Consider the following 14,400-nt stretch of genomic DNA (forward strand, 5'->3'; position numbering starts at 1 on the left):
CATACAAGTTGTGTGTGTATGTGTGTGTGTGTAATATTATATATATATATATATATATATATATATATATATATATATATATACACACATACTCGTACATACATATACAGTATACATGACTATACTGTGAGACTCGGTGTAGGTCAGTTATCAGCATAATTCGTGAACGTCAATTCCAACTATATGGGCATGTGGCACATTTCCCTGATGTTGATCCCACCCACAGGGTTCCTGTCTCCACAAGAGACAACTCTCGATAGAGGAGACGAAGAAGGGGACGACGCCCATAGAATTCATGGCTGGAGGGGCAGGTTCATCGAACCTGTCGAGAATCGTTTGGAGTGGGAAGGGAGGGCGGGTGGATGCATGGGAGATTGCCTGCTCGGAGAGATGGTGGGGACCGGCGCCGGCGTATGAGTGAAGCAACGCGCCTCCTGGCGTATGCCCCCATATGATCACATTCACACACACAACTCGTGGCGCAGTTGGTAGAGTTCCCGGCTGCCACTACAGCGGTCTGGGTTCGAATCCCATCCAGAGCGCTACGAGTTGTTACTCCAACTCTTGTGGGCAGGGAGTTGGTGTGTGTGTGTGTGCGTGTAAGGTACATTACCCATAGATCGGTCATATATGAGCTCTCTTCCGCGAGGGAAATAGCTGTCGATCACGAGTCCAACACATGATCCAAGACCATGGTGAATCACACACACGCACACACTCTCTCATATATATATATATATATATATATATATATATATATATATATATATATATATATATATATATATATATATGCACACACGTAAAATGGTGATGTGTACAAAGACATGGGGCATGACGTTCGAAAGAACCTCCCCGTCATTCTGTTTCTAACGCCCATCAACACCCTCAGCAGAGAGGTACAGCTCCGAAGGGCTGGCATTCGATCTCCGGGCCCACGAAGTCGCCCTAAACCATTTTACCACCGCCCTTGGCATAGAGAAAGCTCACCAGTAAGTGGTTCTCCTCATTCTCCTTTTCAATCCTCTCCTCCCTTTCTTCAATCGCATTGTTAATATATGGAATGGTCTACCATTTAGAGTCACTTTTTTCCACTGCAGAGAAAAAAAAAAAATCTAGACATTTACTTAGCTACAAATCCCCGACTAGAATGATCTACTTTTAGACTGGGTAAGACAAAGAAAAAGAAATAATAATAATAATAATATGGTTTAACGTCACAAACTCCTCCCATCGGAAGGCTAGGACGGTGCTCCTTACAGAGGACTTTGTAGCGTGGAACTTAACGAGCCATGCCCTTGGTTTAACTTCGCCGGTGGCAGGATTCGAACCGCCATCCCCTCGACCTTCGCCGCAGATAATGACGCCCTAACCCGCTCAGCCAGCGAGCTTCCCAATAATAATAATAATAATGGTAATGCTGATAATAGTGATGGTAATAGTAATGATAATATTAATAATAGGTTAAGTACAGGAACAGCCATGTAAGGACCAATAGGTCTGTTGCTGTTCGTTTGTCCCTCATGCAGCTCCATGTCACTCCTCCCTGCCGCTGTAGCAACCACTGACAAAGAAGTTTCCCTACTTGTCTTCCTGGAAAGATCTATGTCATGGTTTAGGGAACGTTGTCGGAACTGCGAGGCTGCGGGCTGCCTGTCACAGAAGCCATAGGGTATTATACACATGTTCAAACACTTACCGGGATCGAACTCGTGACCACCCGTCGTCTGAATCACTCCCATTTCGCCAAACTTTTTTTTTTTTGCCAAATCACCACTTCACCAAATTAAATAACCTAAATTACCAAAACTTAATTTAACGTATCCTAACCTATGGGACTCGGACGAAATGCCGAATCTCACCGAGGAAAGTTTGGCAAAAATTTGGCGAACTTGGATATCCCCGTCTGCGCTAAATCACTTCAATGCTTTCGTAATGAAGCAAAATTATACGGATTCCCAAGGCTCATGTACTCGAGTCCATTTGCATTGTACTTTTTTGTACTATTCTGAACTACGCCCGTACCATAAAACTCTTCTCCATTCAAACTTTAAGTCACAATTTTACAGCCACACAATGAAAATATGGTCGAAATTATTTTACACGTCAAAATGATTCTTCCCTGCTTCTTCCCTCTCATAAGGGAGGTAGCCAGCCAAATCATGTACCCGACCTCCACACCCATTTGATTTCCCTTTTATCTTGGCTTCTTGTGGATGGAAGGCCACCCCGGTCTCCCGCCCACTGCCTGAGTCACAAGTGATGCAGCTCGACGCAGGAGTTCACAAACATCAAATATATCTTGATGATTGATGATTGATGATGATGATGATGATGATGATGATGATGATGATGATGAATAACGACAAATGTGCATTATAGTTCATTTACGCCAATGACAGAAGGTTCGAAAAGTTTAATGTTTATTCATATTCGATGTCACCCCCTTTCAACTACACAGTGGAAACAAAGGGAAACCTAACGAAGGACGACTATAAAGCCTCGCATTCATTACTCGATAAATTGAAGGAAACAAAGGAACAAGTTCATATCTGACGAAGTTCTTATAATACACGTGTGTGTGTGTGTGTGTGTGTGTGTGTGTGTGTGTGTGTGTGTGTGTGTGTGTGTGTGTGTGTGTGTGTGTGTGTGTGTGTGTGTGTGTGTTTCACCATGGTCTTGGATCACGTATTTAGACTCGTCATCTACAGCTATTTCCCTCACGGAAGAGAGCTCAGAGCTCATAATTATATGACCGATCTATGGGTAATGCTGTGACCTTACACGCGCACACACACCCAACTCCCCACCCACGAAAGTTGGAGTAACAACCCGAAGCGCAGTGAAACTGAAATTATTTCAGTCCTGGGCGGGAGTCGAACCCGGACCGGCGTAGTGGCAGCCGGGAACTCTAACCACTGCACCACGAGGTTGTGTGTGTGTGTGTGTGTGTGTGTGTGTGTGTGTGTGTGTGTGTGTGTGTGTGTGCGCGCGCGCGTAGGAGTCCAGACGACAAACAAAACAGTCATCGTTCTCATTATGAAGCCATTTCAAGGTGACGAAATGCTAGTAATATACATCAGCAACGAATCACACAACTATAATTACACGAGGTTAAATTTTCCCAACAATTATGATCATTAGTGGCTAACAACTGAGATTAACGTCGACTTAAAAATCCTCGACTGTCATCAAGGAATGGAAACAAGTCGAAGGAGTAACTAACCCCGCCCAGTTCTAATTTCACTTATTCTCAGGAAAAAAAAAAAGTATTTTCAAACAGAAGATGCCTGCGCAAGATTGCAAGATTTGTCCCTTTCCTCAATCACACACACACAAAAATACACAAATATATATATATATATATATATATATATATATAAAATAATATAATACAAACGTCTACACCGCACGTTGTCAACCTTAAGCATATTTTTTTTCAACCTACACTGTGTGTCAAAGACTTTAATAAACCCGGGATAGTATCAAAGGCTTCCTACCCTGGCAGGTCCCTGTGCGGGACACTTTCTCGACGACCTTACTCGTTTGAAGTCGATGGACATCGCAAGTCGACATTAACAACACGCGACAATATTTTTCATATTATCTACATTCCATATTTCTATTGGGAATCTTCAGGATTCGGAAACCTTAATTAGTATTAAATATATACAAAAAATATCAAAACGCGCTTCTGGTGTCTGTTTTTTTTTCCTGGTCTTCTGATTTAACATACAGTAGAGATTTAACATACAGTAGTGCGTCGGGTCTGCGCGCGCGCGCTTGTGCATCTATTAACCAAACTGTAAAACACAAAATAGAAGCTGTGCTCAAAGGGTTCTTTTTGAATGTGCCAACGCGTGCGTGAATGTGTATTTACCTAACTGTAATCTAAAGGATAACATCTGCGCTCGTACGATCCTGTGTGTGTGTGTGTGTGTGTGTGTGTGTGTGTGTGTGTGTGTGTGTGTGTGTGTGTGATCTACCACCCTTTGGCTGCGAAAGAGGGATCCTCTCACTGAATAAAATCACCTGGCGGCATCTGGAAGAAATACTAGTCTTTAAGGAAGCCTTTCGGAAAATTCAGTTCACTGAATCATTCACTAATAATGAGGTAGAGCATAACACAATCAACCCAGCCCCTCAATCCTCCTGAATAACACGTTAAGCAGAAAAAAATATAGTGAGGCAGGACGGTACGAACCCAATATAGGTTCATATTCGCAATCCAACCTGACCATCACCCTAAGCGCAAACTGCAACGCAGGCGACACAGGCGACGCAGCACAGCAAAGGCAGACTTCCTGTTGCTGAAATGAAGTACATTTTGAACCTCTCTGACTTGAAATGCTGAGGTAGTACATCTAGAAGCATTTCAAACGAGACAGAAGTTCAAACTGTACTTCAACTCAACGACAGAAAGTCTGCCTCTGCTGTATTGGCTGCGTCTCAGTTTGCGTTTGGGCTTAAAATTTCAGTCGAGAGGACTTTCCATCTACTCCATTCCAGTGCTCAACAGATACATTTATTCTCCATCTTAAATATTCCATGGTACTCTTTCCCCTGTTTTCCTTGGGGTAGCTTTGTTACTAAATTCAGTTTCCTGGTCCATTTATTGCCAAGCAAGACCTCGAAACCAAAATCAATATTTGCAGACCACAAGTCACGCATTTGAATGCAGCTCGCCATCCGTGGGTTTTCCAGGCGATATTGCGTTTGTTCATCTATGTCGAAGATACAAAACCAGTTTTATATTGCAATGCTAACCATGTTTCCACGGGTTGAATTATTGTAAGATGTATTTTTGTTTTCGCGTAATTTCAGATTTGTCCGAGGTGACGTTTTCCACCTGGGGTGGAAAATATTTATTATATTTGGACACGTGCATGAGACACGATGGCACATTTTGAAGTCGATCCGGTTTTACAGTATAGTTACTTGCAAGCGGATGGCACTCAAAGATATCATTACTATCATTATTTGCGAATTTCATTAGAGCACTCATTATTAACCATATTTGCGACATCGTGAGAAAACTATGCCCCATCGATTACCACGACAGGGAAAAAATATAATAATGATAATAACAATAATAAAATAAAACGTTATTTTCAAACTTTACAATTTGGTTTTGCATCATCACAATCAATGGGGAGCATACGCCGGGAGATGCGTCGCTTCACTCTCACGTAAACGCCATTCGCCCAGGGCTTCCCCGAGTAAGCGCCCATGCAGTCTCCCTTCCCATCCCAAAAATACCTCGGCAGGATCAGTCGACGGTAGAGGAAAATGTGATGGCGAGGGAGCTGCTATTCAATTTCCCTCAATTATTGCTTGGAGTGGACACGTATTACATATATTAACACGCGTTTGCAAAATCAATCGATCTCGAACTGGAACATAACTTCACCTTTGTAAAAATACACAAGTGCGCGCGTAGCTCGACGGTGCAGTGGTACCGCTCTCGACCGCTAACTCAACGATCCGAGTTAAGAGTCCCGCCCAGGGCTGAAAATTTCAGTATCGCCGCACTGCGACCCAACACTCCAAGTCTGGTGGGCAATGAGTTAGGTATGTGTAAGTTAGACCCATCCTTGACTACGCGTTACAGTTTTGGTCTCCGTCCTATAGAATGGACATCAATTCACTAGAATCAGTACAGAGGAGAATAACCTATATGATACATGGGCTCAGAAATTTATCTTACGAGGAGAGGTTTGGGCACCTTAATTTACACTCCCTGGAAAGACGCAGAGTGCGGGGTGGTCTAACAGATGTTCAGGTGGATCAAAGGTTTACATAGGTGACGCAACCAAGGTCATCATAGTAAGACAACAGGGCAAGACTCGCAGTAATGGGTTTAAATTGGACAAATTTTGATTTAAGAAGGAAAGAGGCAAGAACTGGTTTATTAATAGATATATATATATATATATTACATATATATATATATATATATATATATATATATATATATATAAAGAAATGGTTAGACAACTTTATGGATGGTGATGACAGGTGGTAATGGACATTGATTTGCCTAGTGTAGGCCTTATGGTCTCTTGTAGTCACCTTCATCCTTATGTTATTACCCATAGATCGGGCCACATACGAGCTCTGAGCTCTCATCCGGGAGGGCAATAGATATCGATCACGAGCCCATCACATGATCCAAGACAGTGGTGAATCACATACGAGCAGGTCACAGTGCTGGGAATCGGAGAAAAGTGCGGGACTCGAACCCACAACCAAGCGAACGCGAGACCAACACGCTTCCGATTACGCCACCAGCGCACAACTCCGAAATAGGGTAGATCAAGATCTAACTTTACCTTTATTGATTATCTACATCCACTAAGTCTTGTTTCCTCCTTTATTTACGTCCTCTTACCCGCTCAGGCTAGCTATGGTTCTAACTGGTCCTTAGAATGACAAATAAGATTCTGGGACTGATTGCGCGATCTTTTGATTTCAAAAGTCCATCACTCATTAACAAGCTATATAAATCGTTAGTTCGTCCACATTTGGAATATGCTGTTTCCGTATGGTCACCGAATCTCATTAAAGACATTGACAGACTGGAAAAAGTACAACGGCGAGCCACAAAACTGATTCCAAATATCAAAAATAAATCATACAAAAATCGACTAAAACACATGAATCTGTTTTCCCTAAAAAAGCGTAGACTCAGAGGTGACTTGATGGTCTTTAAGATTGTAAAGGGAATTGACAACATCAAAAGTGACAAAATTTTCACATTGAATGAGAATCAGACAAGAAACCATGGTCTCAAACTGTCCGGAAATAGATTCAATATGGAAGTGGGTAGAAACAACTTTGCCAACCGTGTAGTTAATGAATGGAATAAACTTCCTGCACAGGTAGTGCAATGTAGTTCAGTTCGAAGCTTTAAGAATCATTTAGATAAATACCTGAGTAAGATGCTGTAACGATTATAATTTATCTTATATTATTTGTTTTTGTTTTGTTATCATTTGTCTGTCTGATTTTCATTTATTATTAGTTATATGTCAATTTATTGTTATTTACTATTTACCTGTTTGTTTATTATTTAACTATACCTATGCATTTGTTTATGTATTTGATTTGTTATTTACATTATTATAGTTTTTATTTATTTATTGTTTTATTATTATGATTTTTTTTCGCATCCGACCTAGATATGGATCAAAAGGTCTCCTGTCGGCATGCTCCGCTTTTGTAATACTTTATAATTCATATCTTCTTTATTCTATCTTCGCGTTTAGGGGCGAAGTCGCGGTCGTTGTTAACACAAGAACCACAGCAGTTGTGTTGAGCCACTCAAGTCCTGTCTCGCCCTTGCTGGACGAACATTTTTATTGCTTACGTCAACAAAGACAATTAAATGATGAGGTTATGATGTTACCACTCGCCGCTTTGCTTGAATCTCAGCCCACAATATACATAAAAATTGCTGTCAAATATCTTTGGCCCGTTGGCCATGGATAATTTAATTATACATTGAAACACACACATACACATATATGTGCATGACTCCCCAGAATTTTTTCGGCTGGGAATCGTTAATTTTTCTCTAATGAATAACTCAGAAGTTACTCTGTCTTAGCGTAGCCTGATAATTAAAGCGCGCGCGCGTGTATGTGTGTGTGTTGGGTTCGAGTTCTTACTAGTGCTACATATCTTTTCATAAATTTGTCTATTTAATAATCTAAAAAGGGGTTTGTTCAACTGTACAAGTAGAACAACACTTACAAAAGACTTCCTAATTATATTTAGATAGGCGACAGGTTTATATTCCCATGGTCCTCGCACTGCCAGCATTATCGACTCTGTACTATGACCCACGCCACCCCTACATGGCTTCATCAATACTCTCATTACGTGATTCACCATGGTCTTGGATCACGTGTTGGACTCGTGATTGACAGCTCTTACCCTCCAGGAAGAGATCTCAAAGCTCGTATATGACCGATCTATGTCGATAATAATACACAGTAAAGATTATTTCGTAATATAATTTATCATGTCGGGGAAAGTTAAGTAGAGTTGCCTCCACTTATAATGTACCACAGTCGCTCGTGTATTAAGCTTTGACAGGAATTATCTTTGGAACTCAATTCTACGCCATGCTCGAGTTCCAGGACGTGTCTCGTTTGTGAATTTTTCCACGATAATAAAAAGTGTTTCGGAACAAACGCCAAACACTGTAGTACTAAAGGGGTTATCACATTGGGCTATTTTCCTCCAACCTCCAATTAATCGGCGGTACCGCCCACCTCCAGAACTTATTCCGCCGTGAAATTACTACGGCATTTTCCCCCAACAAAAATACATAAAACGTCATTCTGCATGCTGGAGGAAGATCATTTACCTCCAGCATATCGGATCTTTTCCTGAAAGCTGCGAGCTGCAAATCTGCTCCATAAGTCGGAGGAAAAATAGCCCAGTGTGATAACGTCTTCAGCAGCGATCGAGATTGTACCTCGTGCCCCCGACTGACAGGCGTCTTAGCCAGCCAGCAGGCAGATGAACAGACACTCCAAAATCCTCTTCTGTGGGCACAAAATCAGCTATTTTGTATGCCGCTCCTGTCGAACACCGAGCATCTCGCCGGTCTCCAACTCCCCCTTCCTCGCTCTCTCTCTCTCTATCCGACCCGCCTTTGCTCTCACTATCGCTATACTAAGCCAGAGCCCTCACACCTTACCGTCACTCTCAATTAGCGTGTTCGTGTGTTTTCCTCTCTTTCTCTTACATTACTTACAAGTATGATTGTACTTTAGTGTGTACACGCATGAAATAGAGTTCAACCTGATATGGACCAAAAGGTCTCCTTTCGGCATGCTCCACCTTTGTAATCCTTGTAAACTGCGCACGAAAACGCGCACAAACATACAAGTAACCTTAATTATAATCACTCCCATACCATCCTTTTGACTTCCGATGACTGGCCTTCTAGAAAATATAATGACCACGACAGATCACCAATTTTCATTCCCGCACAAGTTATGCCGAACCAGAAAGTACAGACATTTGTGGGAAAATCCCCCGTACGAATCTGCAAGGTACCACGTGAAAAAAAAAAAAAAAATCCGACAACTAAAATTGAACAAAAGGCCCAAGAGCAGCCACACTTAACCCAAGTATTCATTGAATGAGGTTTTGCTCCATCAGGCTTTGCTATCACCTACCATCCCGCTGACGCCAGCACACTACACACAGAAAACGAGTGCTTCGTAGCAACAATTCAAAACAACACGCGACCAGAGTACTCTCTCACGCGAGTTGGCAGAGATAACTAAGTAAGAGTTCACTCGTAGATAACATCGACACGTTACTACCATCTGCACAACAAGAGAGAACGGCAAGTCCATTGGTGGGCCTCGGGTTTTGGATTTCAGTCAAACAAGACTCACTCACGCATATGGCTGGTCTGAAATAGTCACAGCCTATTTAACGCGTACACAACGGATTCCAACAAATACACAGCTTGTGCATAATGAAGAACTTCAACAATCTGTGAACATCGCCCAAGACAATTAGACGAGAAAATAGTCCAAAACTGGCCACAGGCGTCAACTGAGGATGATATACAAACAAGAATGCACGAATTGAACACTTAACATATTTTCATTATTACTATTACGCAGGTCTCCTAAATCTCTCTGAAATGACTTATTCGACACTTCCATACAGTTTTCTCTCTTGTGATTTATTATTTAATCTGGCTAGTAAGACTACTTCATCTACAAGAAAAAAATCCTTATTGGAATGTCATGCGCATTACATCGAAATAGTAGTTTCTGCGACCTGTATCATCGTTTGTCAATAACTGGTGGCGTAATCGGAAGCAAACTTGCCTCGCGTTAGCTCAGTTGCGGGCTCGAGTCCCGCTCTCTTCTCCCATTCTCGGCAGTGACCGTTACCTGCTCCAACAGTCTCCAAAGCGCATCACAGGGCAAAGGCGACTGCTTCGACCGCAGCTACGCTCCTCCTGGCGTAGGGTCCGCACCACCAATTGTGAGCGAGCTCTTCGTGCATCCTTGCCAGCAGGAGGAACAGGCACGATCAGGGACGGAATACCGTTGAAGTCGCAACAAACCGACCTCGGAAGTGAAACACTCGGATCACGGGCACAGGTAATAAATGTCAAAAGTAAAGTTTCCCCAAATGTGGCCTGAAATCATGATAGGAACGGAGTAACCACAAACCACATCAGAGCACCGATGAGATGATAAACAAATGTGGTAACTGCCTAATCGTGGAAAAGTGGGAATTAAGGAATTTTGGCTAGTGCATGGAAGAATCCTGCAAGGGTATGATGGAGGGCCAAATACAGTGAAAGGATTTACATTAACTGGCGAGGAGGACTTTCACTGCACAGTGTAGGTCACAGAAAGAGGACTGGTGCATTTGAATATCAAAGATCAAGAATAATCAACAGAAAAAATATAGTATACCAGGTATGGGAAGATCGAACGCTGAAATGTGATACGATTACAGTTATTTTTTTTTCCTGTAGCTACTGGTCAGCAGAACACCAGGTGAATCAGCAAGTTTCGGGGGGGGGGGTTAGGCTACCGGCGGAATGGGGACAATTATGGCACCAGCAGAAGTAGACAACAACGGCAAGCAACATCTGGTGTCTATGCAATACAAACAACACAAAAGGTGAATCCGTTTCGCAGTCAGCAGGTGTTGTATTGTCTAAAGCCACAACTGATGAACCTGCACAAGCAAGAGACGCAGTAGCAGCAGCAGCAGCAGTGGCGGCGGTAGTAGCAGGAGACGGGTGACTCCGCTGCGAGCGAGCAGGGGGCCGGCCGGGTAGTAAGACGATGGGTGCAAATGGTCAAGACTTCGTGCGATACTGTGGACTGTGTACTTCAAGCCCCTCACCCTTTAAAGAGCACACGCTCGCGCCCGCTCACTCAAGCCGGCCCAGACGCCTCACGTGGTGGATCTCTGACCCACCGAGAGAGATTGGCGAGACAACTGCAAGACACCATGTGTATATATTCCCCACTACAAGGCCTACTACTCGGCACATTCCCCACCGGTATAGCAAGTTACTTGGGCGCATCTCAAAATGTTCACCTGAACAAGGCTAGTCGTACCTACCTAACACAGCCAAGGTGATGCCCCTGCGTTATGTATCCCAACACGTCCAAAGACAACTGCCACTGGAATATACGCACGGGTTTTCAAAGTTACAGACAAACGCGCGCGTCAACCTCCTCCGCTGCTTAGAACATCACTACCCTCCACCTCCACTGCCGCCCGCGCCAACCCAGACGACAAGTATATCATTGCCACACGCCACCACACAAACTTTTTCGTCAAACTTGTTAACTACGTAAAATCTATAATACAATAGTGCTTTTCGTAGTCACTCACTTGTTTGTGCCCATTTCTCGATGTAATTGAGTGCCACCCAAGTCTCTTAAAGAGGATGTCAGAGGAAGAGGATGTCTTGCACCAATGCGTTCCGTTCCGCTTGCGAGCGAACTCGGCATATCAAAACCCAGACGTAGCACAGACTATATTTCTTAAATTCTTAGAAAATTCCGTTCATTCAACCAGTTAATAGTAATGTTCAGATTAAGGTTTGGTATGCATGTAATTGTTAAAAAACTATTAGTAGTTGGAATTCCTATGCTTATTTTTACAGATAATTCTTTGATATTTTCTTGCCTCGTATTTAATTTCATATAATAAATTGCACCTATAATGTGCTAGTTGATATTGTCACACGTAAAATACAAGCTATAATGTTCTACCCAACGATAGTGGCAAACTGGGGTGCCCACACTACTAGTATGGTCTTGCCCAAATTGCAGCTTGAACCGTTGATTTTTTTCCCCTTCACCTACGTATATATAGTCATTGACCTCTGCTTTATATCAAGTGCGCACCCGGTACTAGGTTTGCCGTTGCCGGTAGTCTTGCAAATATGTAATTGCAGACTGGTACAATTTAATAAAATATTACTTTTGGAGAAGAAAACTGCATCTTGGCAACTGCAAGCAAGCAAGCAAGCAAGCAAGCGAGCGAGCATTCGGTGACAAAATCACCTTGATTCATCTTATTCCCAACCTTGAAAACGTGCAACTGCGTCATAAACGGTCGAAATGCCGAGAAATTGTGGAAAAGTCCTGGCGGGCGAGATGAAAGCCAATTCCACTTGATACACTGCCGCCATTCGAACTTGCAACATTCCTACCGTGATGCAGGTTGCATAGGAACGGAATCTAACTGCATTCCTGCTTCTCCGTAAACTAAATCAAACGGCCCGGGCCGAGCCAGCGCTACTGGTGAAATTGGCGGGAAAAATGCCCATGGATGAAGTGCTGATGACGTCATGACGTCAATTGCCATTGAAATCAGACTCTGCATCCGTAGCAGCACTAGTAAAAATCAAATTAGCGTGCTAACAGCAAATGCACTGTCTTCTGTCCAGGGTTTATTTGATTTGATTTTTATCAAGCTGAGTAAGACCGATACCCGTCAGAAAATCCTTAACCGATACAAATTCATCACTTTTGATAGCGTTAATCCAATGTGCAGCGACAATGCTCAAGTGGATGCATTATTTAGTAACTGGCACACAGTTTTTTTCAATATAAATAAATCTCGCGCAGCTTGATCTTATGGAAGTCGGCGATTTGATTAAATCAAAGGAACAGCGACAGTGTTTACATGTACCATTTTCTCAAATGGAGGCAATTTTTCAAAACCGTTTCCGCTCTAGAATAGATTCCTGGGAATTTCATGAATTTCAGGTTGGGTTTCCAATTTTTGTCAAATGACCCATGTTGGAAGGTATTGTATTCAGATTTCTTGTTAAATTTGCAGAAGGAAGGTTACACAACATTATTTACCTATTCTATTTATCAGACCATTTATATAGAGAGGGGACGGAGAAGGGGAGTCGCCCATTAAGTGAAGCGGCCTTGCTTTGGATGCACTGTACCTTGCTGCATTGCGTTTGACCCAGGGAAGTTGAAGGATGCAGGGATGACCCGTCATCCATGAGGAAGCGAGATGGTAGGGTTGGAAAGGGTGGTAGATGGGAGGGAAATGGGTGGGATGTGTGTGCCAGTCTTAGCTACCTCACTTATAAGGGGGAAGAAGCTCTTGATATATCAATCAAATCAGACATCCTGAGTCCACTGCTGAACAAAGGCCTCCTTCATTGCATTCATTCACACGACCGCGCCATCCTCTGCCAAGTCACTCCTGCAAACTTCTCAATCTCGTCTCTCCACCTTCTGCCTGGTCTCCCTCTTCCACGCTTCCCATCTCGCGACGTCCACTCAGTAACATACTTGCTCCATCGCTCATCAGTCGTTCGCACTAACCTATTCAATTTCACTTTCTTTTACTCCTTCCGCAATATCTTTCACTCTAGTCTGCTCTCTCACCCAATTTGCTCTCTTTCGGTCTCAGTGTTATTCCCATCATTGATCTCTCCATTCTCTGTGTTGTCCTTAGTTTTGTTTCCATCGCCTTCGTCAATTTCCAAGTCTCACACCCGTAGATTATTGCTTGTAGAATGCATTGTTTGTAAACTTTACGCTTCAAACATAAAGGTAGAGAGCCTCTCAGGATATACTTACCACACTTTCCAACCAATTGTAATGCGTCTTTTTATTTCATTATCATGATGATCTTTCGTCACTTTCACCATCTGGCCTAAATAATTATACTCTTCAACTTCAAGACTCTCATCATCAATTACAATCTCTTTATTTTGAACTCTCGTATTGAACATTACTTTGGTTTTACTTTTATTCATTTTTAAATCTACTTTGACACTTTCCTTGTTTAGATCACTCAGCATATCTTGCAAGTTTTCTGCTCTTTCTGAAATAAGAATGTCATCCGCAAATCTTAGGTTGTTCAAATATTCGCCATTAATCTTTAAACCTTTCGTTTTCCAACTCGATCTTCTGAAAATATCTTCCAAGCAAGCTGTAAATAGTTTCGGTGAAATTGTATATAGACCATATGATTTATTATACTTGACTATTTCATATTCATCTTTTCTACTTTTGCTTCAGGACTCTTAAAGTAATTTTCCATAAATCGTTTGAAGCGAATAACAACGTCATTGTCATAAATTGATCAAATGACCGACATTTTTCGAATGGGCATTTTTGAGCAAGTTCAGGTGTCCAAGCCTGTCTTCGTGTGGCAAATTTCTAAGCCCTCTTATTTTGGCTATTCTCCTCTGTACCTATTCTAGTGGATAATATCCATTCTATAGGAAGTTGACTAAAAACGTACCGCAGAGTCAATGGTCTAACTATAGCCAGAGAATTCAATGATTACCTCTTAATGCCCTATTCTTGGTATGACGATGGCGGCCCATCTCAAATTTCAAAAATAGGTTAG

At 42.4% G+C, this 14,400-nt stretch overlaps 1 protein-coding gene across 2 annotated transcripts in view; it reads right to left on the reverse strand.

Moving 5' to 3' along the window:
- LOC143020328 (uncharacterized) overlaps positions 1-11,256 on the reverse strand; it is a 341,801-nt gene extending 330,545 nt beyond the window's left edge. For both annotated transcript variants that reach the window (XM_076176648.1, XM_076176649.1), the window contains exon 1: positions 11,125-11,256. The gene's annotated coding sequence lies outside the window, so the exon portion shown is untranslated. The remainder of the gene's footprint in view (positions 1-11,124) is intronic.
- Between the last annotated feature and the right edge of the window lie 3,144 nt (positions 11,257-14,400).

Source organism: Oratosquilla oratoria, chromosome 39 (assembly GCF_046742065.1).
Source record: "Oratosquilla oratoria isolate Oo_2021 chromosome 39, ASM4674206v1, whole genome shotgun sequence".
Lineage (NCBI taxonomy): Eukaryota > Metazoa > Arthropoda > Malacostraca > Stomatopoda > Squillidae > Oratosquilla > Oratosquilla oratoria.